At 38.9% G+C, this 10993-nt stretch overlaps 1 protein-coding gene across 2 annotated transcripts in view; it reads left to right on the top strand.

The window, feature by feature from the left end:
- The window catches only part of EPC1 (enhancer of polycomb 1), a 95038-nt gene that overhangs the window by 5934 nt on the left and 78111 nt on the right, over positions 1-10993 (top strand). The window lies entirely within an intron of this gene.

Raw genomic sequence — 10993 nt, forward strand, 5'->3', positions numbered from 1 at the left:
AAAAAAAGATCAGAGAGTAGAGAGTCAGTGAGGCTTTGTTGAAGTGGGTAAATTCATGATTCATAGCACTAGGTTGAAAGAGAATACTGGCTCCTATTTCACAACTTACAAGGTCAATTTTATGTACAAAATGTTTCCATCTTTGGGATGTATGGAAGTTTTCCCCTTGGGGGATTCAGTGTACCTCAAACTTGAGTGTGCACCGGAATCACCTAAAACACAGGTGTCTGGGCCCACACCTGGGGTTCCTGGATCAGTGGGTCTGGGGCAGGGCCTGAGAAGCTGCCAGCCCCCAGGTGCTGCCGATGCTTTCAGTCCAGAGACCACCCTTTGAGACGCTGCTCTAGAGGATCAGATGGTACCTGCCATGGTAAATATTCTGGCTTGAAATATGCCAAACTGTAAAGGATGTCATTTCATAAATGGCGAATATATGAATAAATACATATGCAGGATGAATAGGTGGTCAGGATATCCTGCTTGAGAGCTGAGCGATGACTTGAAGGAGGATTCCTCTTATCCTCAGCATGAACAACACATTTGAGACTTATTTTTCCATCAATTCATATATGTGTGTGTTTTTAACTTCAAAAAAAATTAGTCCATAATTTACCAATTATTTTTAAAACCAAGTAAAAATAGAACTTAGTTGTACTCGGTAGCAAGTTACATCTGAAAAAGACTTGTGTATCTGTGGCATTTTGATGGTTTTTCTCAAGATTTTATCCCACCAGCCACTAAAGCCCCACTTTCATTAAAAGGACACAGTTTTGATGAGACTGAGAAAGAGAGGCCGTCATGCCAATGACCTATATTTAGCTCTGAAACTCAGGCCGCTGCCCCAATGCACTGGAAACCCTCCATCCTCCCAAGACAGAGGTCACAACCTCCAGCTGAAAAACACTCTCACGTGCCAAGGAGCCAAGAGGGCCTTTCCAAGAGTGTAATTGCTTCACTGCTTTGAGACATAAGAAACAAGTTAGGGACTTCCCTGGTGGCCCAGTGTTTAAGAATCCACCTGCTAATGCAGGGGACATGGGTTCGATCCCTGGTCCAGGAAGATCCCACATGCTGCGGAGCAACTAAGCCCGTGCGCCACAACTACTGAGCCTGCGTGCTCTAACTACTGAAGCCCACACGCCTAGAACCCGTGCTCCGCAAGGAGAGAAGCCACCGCAATGAGAAGCCTGCGCACCACAACACAGCCAAAAATAAATAAGTAAATAAATAAATTTAAAAAAAAGAAATAATTTAGTTCTGAAGGCTTTTGCTCATTTTTCATTAAAGTCCAAGAAACAAACCTCCCACATAAATGAGTAAAAAACAGTCAGCCAATTCAATGTCATTAACATTTCCAGTAGCCTGTGTAAGTGTTGAGTTATCCTTGTATCCACTGGAGGCCTTGGCAAGAAGCTGGGATGAAGTACCCCGAGGAGGCAGCTTTGTACTGGTTTTGTCCAGTATCAAAAAGCGTCACTTAGCACCTGTGTAATAACAGACGCACATCATTTAAAATGGCCAGGACTGCCAGAACTGTGCTGTCCAGGATAGTGGCCACTAGCCACACGTGGCTGTATGTAAATTTAAATTTGAAGTAATTAAAATTAAACATTCAGTAGCTACACCTGGCTGGTGGTTATTGGACAACAGGTTTGTGGAATGTTTCTGTCTTAGTCGTTCAAGTTGCCGTCACAGAATATCATAAACTGGGTAGCTTATAAATGACCGAAATTTATTTCTCACAGTTCTGGAAGCTAGGAAGTCCAAGATCGAGGTGCCAGCAGATTCTGTGTCTGGTGAGGGTCCACTTCCTGGTTCATAGATGTGTCCTCGCACGGCAGAAGGGGAGAAGGAGCTCTCTGGGGTCTCTTTTACAAGGGCACCGATCCCATTCATGAAGGCTCCACCCTCGTGACCTAATCACCTCCCAAAGGCCCCACCTCCAAATGCCATCACCTCGGGGGCTAGGATTTCAATATATGAATTGGAGGGTGGGGGAGGACATAAACGTTCAGTCTGCAGCAATGTCCATAGTTGTGGAAAGTTCTCTTGGAACTTCAGACCACGGTAGGCTCACAATGTAGACCAGTGGTTCTCAACTCTGTCTGCACTTAGAATCAACCAGAAACTCAAAAATAAAATGCCTGCACCCCATCCTCAGAGGTTCTAGCTGATCTGGGTGGAATCTGGGCGTAAGTATTTTGCAAAAGCTGTCCACGTGATTCTATCGATATTACATAGCCAGGGTTGAGAATTGCTGAGCGACACTACGGAAGAGAGACACTAAACCAAAAATTGGGGTGGTCAGTAGATAGTGTTGCTACTTCTCATCTCAATCTTTCAAAAGCTACAATCCATCTTCTAGGAAGTGAGGAAGGTTCAAACTGAAAGAATAATTGGACAGTCCAACCAGTTCTGTCAACATATTCTGATTGCCTAATGAACAACTTTAGTTGGAAGAAAAATGGATCAACTGCTAGTCTTCAGTTACAAGTTACTTGATGCTCTCAAGAGTGAGTCTTGTATATCGAAAGACTATAGATAGTCTTGTATATTGAAGGACTTTTGGTCTCACTTATATAAACACCTCCCAACTTTTTATATACATTTATACATTTACTACATCTGATTGCCTACTTTGGTACTTTAGCAGACATTTTTAAGTTAAGAAAGTCTTACCTGTCTCATAAATTGAACTTCTAAATATGTTGCTTCTTAAGTTCTCTTTAATGTTTATACTTCATATAACTTAGTAGGAGTTCTACTTAAATGTGTAATAAGCTAACCTCTTACTCCATTAGGTCAAATGTTCTGAAACAGAAAAATTACATAGACTAAGAAAACATTTCTGTACTTATCCTAAATCTTTCTGAAGTTAAAAGATTCTTACCTACTAAGAAAAGAGTTATCCTACCAAACAATTTGTGGTGTTGCCTTCTCAAGTTTATTTTTTGTCTGCCTTCTCAGCTAATTGAAGTTTCTTGATGAGCAGAGATTTTGATTAGAACACAATTAGATCCTTGTCTGAGGCACTGATGTGACACAATGAGCCTTATTTATGTTCACTGTATCAAAAAAAACAAAAAACTATTCTCAAAGTCTACTTCCCTGAGATATTGAGTCATATCTTTACCTTTTTTTTTCAAGTCATGTCAGAATCGTTGGTCCCCGTACAAGTGGCTACATCAACTGACAAATATTTGGATTTCGCATTTCTTAATCTTTTAGAATATATAACTGTCCCTTAGAGACCTTTGAACTTGGCAGGCTTCTACATTCTTTGTGGGTTTTTTTGTTTTTTTTTTTAGTTCTCTTAATAATTTTATCTTCTGTAGATACAAATAAACATGTTTCAGATTTAAGGATTTCAGTTTCCCCCACCACATAAGAACACTCCCCATGGGGACAATCTTGTTTTACTTCCCATCTGCCAAAAATGGAATTTGATAATAGACATAGCTCAGTAGAAAAGGCAGACGTTACTTATAACTATTCAATTACAATTATGAGAAAACTTAAGAGCTGGCTACTTATACCCATTCCTGTGAAAAATAACAATCATCACAATAATAGAAATAATAGCTACCATTTATTGAGTTTTACTGTGTTTCAGGCACTGTGCTAAGGGCTTAAAGTGAATTATGCTGTGTAACCCTCAAAGCCCTGTGAATACTACCGTCCCCCCAATTTCCAGAGAAGAAGAAAATGGAGGCTTAGAGAAGTACTGTCTCAAGAGCCACAGAATTAGGGAACAGCGGAGCCAAGGTTGCAAGGCAGGCAGTCTGCCTTGGAACCCCTGCTCTTAATCACTGCTACAAGCTACAAGCACTCAAAGAACTCAAATAGAAGTCCCTCCCGTCCCAGGTTATCTTCATAAAGTAGTATGAAAAAGTGGAAGATGTAAATGAAAAAGGCCAAAAAAACCTCCGGTTATCCTGTTATGGGGGGAAAACACAAAAACCCCAAAAACCCTGTACTAGTTGATGTTACTTTTCTTTTTTTTTTTTTTTTTTTTTTGCGGTACGCGGACCTCTCACTGCTGTGGCCTCTCCCGTTGCGGAGCACAGGCTCCGGACACGCAGGCTCAGCGGCCATGGCTCACGGGCCCAGCCGCTCCGCGGCATGTGGGATCTTCCGGGACCGGGGCACGAACCCGTGTCCCCTGCATTGGCAGGCGGATTCTCAACCACTGCGCCACCAGGGAAGCCCGCTTGATGTTACTTTTCTTAATCAAGAAAACAAAATGCCATAGCATACAGCTCAGAGCAAGTCATATAATAAAAATACCAAGAAACAAAATAAATAAAAATGTACATATAGCATCATTAGGGTCACTTTAGTCCAAACAAATATAGAACATTCAAGAAATCAATAATCCTTGCAGGCTCCTACATTCTTTCACGTTCTGTCTTGTAGGGCAATCAACTCTTGCAGATATTAACAGATTTAACTGACACTGAGTCTCTCTCATGGCTTTGATCTGACTATGTGGTCACAGTTTCCAAGGCGATTCTATTGACAAGGTTTTTTTTAACTTCCAGATAGCTGACTGGAAGTCTCTCCATACACATTTCTGTTGAAGACATTATGAGAACACTTTAAATACACAGCTTTGACCAATCTGAGTTCCTCGGTCTGCCCTTTACGACGTGTGTAACCTTTGGCCAGTTACTCAACTGTGCAGAACCCCAGTTTTCTCTTCTATGAATCGAAGTGATATTACTTACTCACCTGGCTGCTGTGAGATTACAGTGGGGTTCATGCATGTAAAGCACCTAGAATGGTGCCTGACATGACATAAGCACTCAGTGTGCACTTTAAGTTCATTTTTTCACAGTCACTCCTGATTTCAGGGATCAAAATCAGTCTTACTTGGTGTGATGGGAATTAAAAAGACCACTCTATTCAGGTGTAAGGTTGTTGCAATATTAGAGAGGCTCCCTTTGTCCTCCCCCAGGTCCTCTACAAAAAGTCAGTGAATCAGCTATCCTCTCCAAGAATTAAGATTCCTCTGCTAACTGCTCTTCACTCATTAAATAAATCCTTATTGAGCTTCTACTACATTAAAGCAACAACTATATTGTGCAGGGCCTTAAAGGATTAAAGGGAGAACAGAAGAGAAAGATCTGGGAATTGGGGTAAACCTCGTGGAGCAGGTACTTTTGACCAGAACCTTGGAAGGTGGGTAGGCTTTCAACATGTAGAAATTGAGAGAAGACATGCGGGTAAAGAAAGCAGTGTGAGCATAGGCAAGGAGGAGAGAAAACTCTGTGGCACTTGGGAATACCAGCTAGAAGTCCAGTGTGGGTAGACAGTAAGCTGTAATGCTTGGGGGCTAGAGACTGGGGGGAGATAGACCCATGATGGTAGCTGGGAAACAGCACAGGGAGGACTTGGGAACCTGGATGTTGGTCATTGCCCATCAAACATCAGTTCAAGTGCTTGTAACTGGCCAGAAAATGGTGATGGGTTAAATACGGAGGAACTACTTCTTTGATATATAAACCTGTTTACGCATTAGGCTGGTAGAGGAAAACTCCAGTGGTCTGGATCTCCGGCCAGATAAGTTTTGGTGGGAAAAGTAAAGAAGTAAAATAGGTTGAAAGTTTGGGACAATTTTCAGTTAAGTGTGAACACTGGGCAGCAGGGGGCAGCAGGGGGCAGCACTGAAGAATTGAAAGAATGCATAAGGGATTTATTTGCTTTTGTTTACTATTTCTTGGCAATTATGAGTTTGTATCTATAAGGCTACTTGTATTGATAATAACTGAGTATTCTTTTTCCCTAAATGAATAGAAATGTAAAGAGAAAAGAAGAAAAATAACAGGCTAGCTGATGGCAGAATGACATTACTCTTCATTTGAGACCATAAAAATAGACGGTTGTCTATGTATTATTTCCTTTCAAATGTATGGGAACTCAAATTTCGTATAAAATTTAAAAGTATACATTTCAATTGGAAACACATCCTTATTTGACTCTTTAAGATTTTGTGCTGTTTTGGAAGCACACTTGTTCAACCACACTATGTTAAAGGAACTAGGGAAACAGTGGGGGAAATCTTGAAAATAAAATTTGAGTTAAACAATGAATAGAAATTTTAAGTACACATTCTATTTGACATACCAAATATATGGAATTTCAAATTTTGGTTTTTTATGATTATGAAATTTTATTTTAAAACTGTTTATTCTTTAGATCTAAAATTCAAGATTAGCTACACTAAATTTCATAAGACTTTTCTGGCGTAATTCACCTCTTACTAAACTTTTTAAAAGTTTGGATGGTTAGTGATGTTAAGAGTGGAATATTGGAAATTTCCAGGTAGTTTCTTTTTAGCTCTGGAATTTACCATTGCAAATGCTACCTTACACCCAACAGAGAAACTCTCTCTCTCTCTCTCTCTCTCAAGTGTGTGAGGAAGGTGGTATCACGCTGCTTCACACACTTGGGGAGGAACTTTCTTCTCTCTGTTCCTTCGTGATTCTCTCATTGTCTATCATAGATGTTTAGGAGGTCGTGATCCCTGTGTGGGTTCCTCATGTACTGCTCTTTGCTCCCTCGTTTCACCTTTGCTGTAGGTGCTTCTTTCCACGTACTGCCATAACACCATTGTCACTTTAATAGATACATAAATTACTTACTTTACAAGGTTGTGTTAATTTCTGCTGTACAGCAGTGATTCAGATATATATATATATGTGTATATATATATACATATATATATATAAATTGTTTTAAAAATATTCTTTCCATTATGGTTTATCATAGGATATTGGGTATAGTTCTCTGTGCTATATAGTATGTGTTGTTGTTTATCCATTCTGTATATAATAGCTTACATCTGCTCACCCCAACCTCACTCCATCCCTCTCCCGACCCCCTCTCCTTTGGCAATCACAAGTCTGTTCTCTATGTCTGTGAGTCTGTTTGTTTCGAAGATAGGTTCATTGGTGTCATATTTCAGATTCCACATATAAGTGATATCACATGGTATTTGTCTTCTCTTTCTGATTTACTTCACTTAGTATGATAATCTCTAGTTGCATCCATGTTGCTGCAAATGGCATGATTTTGTTCTTTTTTATGGATAGTAGTATTCCACTGTATATATGTACCATATCTTCTTTATCCATTCATCTGTCCATGGACATTTAGGTTGTTTCCATGTCTTGGCTATTGTAAATAATGCTGCTATGAACATAGGGGTGCATGTATCTTTTTGAATTAGAGTTTTGTCTGGATATATGCCCAGGAGTGGGATTGCTGGGTCGCATGGTAGTTCTATTTTTAGTTTTTCAAGGAACCTTCATACTGTTCTCCATAGTGGCTGTATCAATTTACATTCCCACCAACAGCATAAGAGGGTTCCCTTTTCTCCACACCCTCTCCAGCATTTGTTATTTGTAGAGTTTTTCATGATGAATAGTCACATAAATTGATGGTTGACTATTCCATGATGGTTGAATATTGATTTCCAACTTCATTATGGAAAATCTGAAATGATGAATAAACTTTCGGTTTAAGATAGTTAACCTGAAAAATTAGTTCTTAAATATCATGAAAAGAGATGAAAATAAACCACTTTGTAAAGTAAATTTATGAAACATTTCCAGTATATTTTATTTCAATCATTTGTAAATCTGAAAATATAAAGATATAAAATTATTTTAAATGTTCCTTTCAAACCAGGGTATTCCAGAATATTCACACAGGACATACCCTGTTTGTTTTTGCACAAATTAAGTTCATTAAGGACAATGCCATCTTTTTCTTTGTATCTCCCATGGTTCGTAATACAATGCTTGCACAGAGATGGAGCCCCGTAAATGAAACAATGTTAGGAAAACTTATTAAAGTATATAAAACGTAACCTAGTTTTTTGATGTAAGATTTAAACGTACTCTTCATACTTTCATCATACTTTTCAAATTGTTATTGGTTACATTGTTATTATTATTGTTGTTATTGTTGCTGTTTGGTATTTTTTTCTCAGTGCTTGAACAATAATATTGTTAGTTACTTTCTTTATTACATAGAAATTCCCTGCACTTTTCCAGTGGTAATATCAGACTAACTGCAGACGTTTTATTACCAGACTTAATTATTTTGACCATTTCTGCTTCAGCTTTTGTTTCGAAGTTTGTATCTTTCTTTCCATATTAATTCTGAATATTTATTTTCCAGTTTTAATGATATATTTGTAAGCTACATGGATTTCTCAGACCACATTTGACCACACTTATGGCAAGACTACTTCTACTAAGCATTCTTTAAGAACTTTTTGTTTAATCATCAAGTGTTACTAATTACCAACTAACACAGTATAACATCTTGACTCACTCATTGAAATTACTCTCCCTAAGGCATATCTTCTAGGACTTTATTAGCTCTCATAACCTTCATAAGGGCCTTCTATACTATGTAAACATAGAGTCAGGAAATGCTGAAGGCATAGTTTCCATGGAAATCACATATCTCAAATTTAATTTTCTTTTCCTAGCGTTTTACATTTAGAAAATTTCATGTATCCCCATTTTTTTCGACCAACTACAGCAATGGGGAGATAATCATAAAATTTGAGTTGGAAGCATCGGAAGGGATCAGTAAGTCTTAGGCCTTTTTTTCAAAGTCGAAGATACTGAGGTCCAGGGAAATTAAGATCAAGATCACACAGCTAGTTGGTGGCAAAGCCAGGATTGGAACCTACATCTTTTTCTTTTTTTTTTTTTGCGGTACGCGGGCCTCTCACTGTTGTGGCCTCTCCCGTTGCGGAGCACAGGCTCCGGAGGCACAGGCTCAGCGGTCATGGCTCACGGGCCCAGCCGCTCCGCAGCACGTGGGATCTTCCCGGACCGGGACACGAACCCATGTCCTCTGCATCGGCAGGCGGACTCTCAACCACTGCGCCACCAGGGAAGCCCCTGGAACCTACATCTTTTAAAGTAAAATGCTAATAAATATTTAATACAGATGAGATAGCCTAGTGTGAATTATTTTTTAATTCATTGATGACTCAATTATAAAAATGTAACATGGCTTAAAAAGCGCTTTGCTTTTAAAAACTAGTCCTAAAAACTCACGTAATGGAGACAATATTATTATAAAATTAGACTATTTCCTGTATACTTAAATTTTTTTTTTTTTATTCCCATGGGGAATTAAGAAAGACCATTATATAGAATTTGTTAAAAATTAATGCTGAAGAATCATTGTTTCTCAAGGAGAGCATGAAAGCTTATTCAAAAAAGGCACAGGTTATGGAACAACCCAAGAAAATAAAGGCAAAGAGAATTCTCTTAAGGTGGAAGGAGGGTAGGGGCTTCCCTGGTGGCGCAGTGGTTGAGAGTCCGCCTGCCAATGCAGGGAACGCGGGTTCGTGCCCCGGTCGGGGGAGATCCCACATGCCGCGGAGCGGCTGGGCCCGTGAGCCATGGCCGCTGAGCCTGCGCGTCCGGAGCCTGTGCTCCGCAACGGGAAAGGCCACACAGTGAGAGGCCTGCGTACCGCCAAAAAAAAAAAAAAAAAAAAAAGAACATGGAAGGAGGGTAACGAGATGCTGGAGAAACACGCAATAGTGTCCCCTACAAGCCTGATGTGAAAAAGTGTGTGTGTGCATGCACGCGCACACAGGCACTGGTATTTTTGTGAAGGGAATGAGAAAGGATGGGGTTTGGAAAATTATTCAAGAGGGAACACTTCTTTATTTAGATAGCATTTCTTTTTTTTAAGGTTTGGGTTTTGAATGTTTTTGTTCAAGAGAAAGGAGGACTAAACAGCTAGTGTAAACCCAGTGTAGCGTTTATGTTGAAATGAAAGTAATTTGGACCTGGGTCACCCTACCCGAGCAACCAATTTTCCACCCTCCACTGAACTATTTCTTAGTCTATAAGAAAAATACTCAGTTTTTTTTGTGAAATAATATCCAACATTTATTGGAATCTTACTATCACGACAGGAACTGAAGCCATTGTAAGATTTTGTAAGGATTAAATGAGATCGTGCAAATGAAGCACACGGGCCAAAGTAAGAACTCAGTAACTTTGTTTATGTGGCTTATTTGTCTATTCCAAACAATACTTGGAAGTATGCATTATCTCAGTGTAGTGTAGAAGTTAAGAATTTTATACAGGTTCACAGAGCTAGAAAAGAGCAGAGTTGAGATTCACACCCAAATCGTGTCTGACTCTGGAGCCAGCACTTTTAACCACTATATTACAATCTTTTAACAATTGTTCTTAAATCTCCTCCGTATCGTCATCTGCCAGAAACCTTGAATGCTGCTTTAAAGGTAAATTAGTGAACAAAGTCAAGAAAACATTTTTATTTTCTGTTCTAAATGTGGGTTTAGATAAGGAGAAATTTGAGAAAACTATAAAAAATTATAACCATAAAAAATATAATAAAGGTACATTTTTTATCTCAAAATAATTCAAACTTATCATAGATTTCCTAAATTTTTATCTTGCGCTAGACACTCTCTCTAGAATAACTGAAAAAATATGGCAAGATAAATTAAAAGTGGTGAAAGAAAGACTATTGAAAAATAAATAAAGTGGGTGAATTTTGGTGTTGTCTTGAAGATTTCCTATTTAAGAAAATGTCTAAAGGGCCCTAGACTAGCGATAAAATCTTCTGTGATCAACTGGACGATTTGAACAGCTGACAGATGTTCTGTTTCAATGTGTTATTTGGGGGCAAATATACCTATGCCCTTCCTAACCAACTATGGTGAAATGGAAATTAAATAACATATTCTTCCTTATTATATGGCATTTTGCAATTGTCAAAGATTTTTCACAATACTATCTCTTTTTTTTTTAAACATCTTTATTGGAGTATAATTGCTTTACAATGGTGTGTTAGTTTCTGCTTTATAACAAAGTGAATCAGCTATACATATACGTATGTTCCCATATCTCTTCCCTCTTGCATCTCCCTCCCTCCCACCCTCCCTATCCCACCCCTCCATGCTTTGTGACCGCCTGGAGGG

Source organism: Aethalodelphis obliquidens, unplaced genomic scaffold (genome assembly GCF_003676395.1).
Source record: "Aethalodelphis obliquidens isolate GAN/ISIS:26980383/991018 unplaced genomic scaffold, ASM367639v1 scaffold23, whole genome shotgun sequence".
In the NCBI taxonomy this organism is placed as follows: Eukaryota; Metazoa; Chordata; class Mammalia; order Artiodactyla; family Delphinidae; genus Aethalodelphis; species Aethalodelphis obliquidens.